This window comes from Elephantulus edwardii, unplaced genomic scaffold (genome assembly GCF_000299155.1).
Source record: "Elephantulus edwardii isolate Elephantulus edwardi_28Jun2011 unplaced genomic scaffold, EleEdw1.0 scaffold00026, whole genome shotgun sequence".
In the NCBI taxonomy this organism is placed as follows: Eukaryota; Metazoa; Chordata; class Mammalia; order Macroscelidea; family Macroscelididae; genus Elephantulus; species Elephantulus edwardii.
Window position 1 is genome coordinate 23,302,135 of NW_006399776.1, and position 2,032 is coordinate 23,304,166.

The 2,032-nt window shown below is 39.2% G+C and overlaps 1 non-coding gene across 1 annotated transcript; it reads left to right on the forward strand.

The window, feature by feature from the left end:
• Positions 1 to 1,155: 1,155 nt before the first annotated feature.
• TRNAG-GCC lies at positions 1,156 to 1,226 on the forward strand. The gene has a single exon. It is a non-coding gene; the product is annotated as a tRNA-Gly (tRNA).
• Positions 1,227 to 2,032: the final 806 nt, after the last annotated feature.

The following is a 2,032-nucleotide window of genomic DNA, read 5'->3' on the forward strand; positions in this document are numbered from 1 at the left end:
GATACAGTGATTCTGTGTACTCCTTCTATTTTCTCTTACTACTTCCTGGATCATTTAACATTCTACCCAAAGTGTCCTTAAGTATTGCCACCCGTGGCTTGAATTTGTTTTTCAGCTCCTTCAGCTTAAGAAACACCGAGCGAATCCTGCCTTTTTATTTTCTGACTCCAGCTGTCTGCACATTTCATTATATAGTATCTTGCTTTGTCGTCCCGGGCTGCCTTTTGAAATTTTCTGTTCAGCTCTTTGATTTCTTGGTTTCTTCCTATTAACTTCGCACTTTTACTCTAGGAGTATCGGCATGAAATGTCCACTTTTTACTAAAGGTGATTAACATTTATTTCCATGTTTTTTACTATAGCAGAATAAAAATAAAAATAAGTAGAAGTATAAAGAAAAAATTTACCATTTTACCATTTAATGAGGCTGTTTTTGTTAGGTGGTGTTGAGTATGACTTATCGCGACCTTATTAACAACAGATCTGAACCCTGTCCTGTACTGTGCCATCCTTACTATCTCTAACGTGCTTGAGCCCATTGCTGAAGTCAGTGTGTCGGTCTTTCTGGTAGAGTGTCTTCCTGTCTTTCGTCGACCCTCCACCTTTCCAAGAATAATATCTTATGGGAATTTTATCTGTGGCTATAAAAAAAAAAACCCCACATTTTAGTTTTTTGTCACCAACATATAAATAATGAAAAATCACTAGGAAATGTTTCAATATTGTTATTTCATAATTTTCAGGCTGCTATCCTTGTCCAGGGCCAAACATGAATCCGATTGCTCTTGGAAGTCGCTGGCTTGCTTATGCAGAGAACAAGGTAAGTCATGAACATATTTGGGTTGTAGGTCATGGAACAAATATTCTAGGATTTTGTAATAGACACCTACACTACATAGGTGATTACTGACAAAAAAAAGAAAGAAAATGAATGTTTAACTTATTGGTAATTTTCTTTTTTCATGTCTCTTTTCAGTAGTATTTAGGTTTTGTTAGGAATTTACAGACATTTAATTGTTGTCTTTGAATCCACCTGTAGACAGGATTAATTTTCTAGATTTTTGTGAAGAAATGCACTCTTTTAATCTCAAAGGACATCATTGAAGTCACATCAGTGGCATCAGTGCACTAGTTTTAAAAAATTAACGAGTTCTGTGAACGGGTGGTTCAGTGGTAGAATTCTCGCCTGCCACGCGGGAGGCCCGGGTTCGATTCGCGGCCCATGCAGCCCAGATGGAGTGATACCCCAATAAAAATTTAAAACATGGACATTCCATGGGCTTCTTGATTGGTGGAGAACATTGGTGTACACGAGATGGCAGCATACCCTTTGAGACATGAAAGAAAACTTTGCTTTAGAACCCTCCCAGACCTTGCACTTTCTGTATATATATTTCCCCTCCCTTTTTAAACTATAATAAAGTTGTCATTTTAAGTGTAACACTTCCTATGAGTTCTGTGAATTCAGCTAATTATGGAGCCTGAGGGAGTGGTAGGGCTGGAGGTTAGAAGTGAAGTGGTACAGGTTTTGGAAACTCATAAACTAAATTTAGCATCCTGCCTGAAGTGCAGGCAGGATTTAGAAGAAACCGTTGAACTAGGGATATTGTAGCTAATGTCAGATGGATCTTGGCTGAAAGCAGGGAGTACCAGAGGACTGTCTGTGTTTCATTGACAATGCAAAGGCATTAGACTGTGTGGACCACAACAAACTGTGGCTAACTTTGAGAAAAAATGGGAATCCCAGAACACTTGATTGTGCTTATGCGAAACTTTTACTTGGGCCAGGAGGCAGTAGTCAAAACAGAGCAAGGAAACACTGTATGGTTCAAAATTGGGAAGGGTGTGTGTCAAGGATGTGTCCTATCTCCATATCTTTTGAATCTATATGCAGAACACATTATCCGGGAGGCTGGTCTCTATGAGAAGTAGCATCAGGATTGGAGGTAGACTCATCAACAATCTGTGTTATGCAGATGACACAACCCTACTTGCTGAAACTGAGGAGGACATGAAGCACCTGTTGTGGAGGG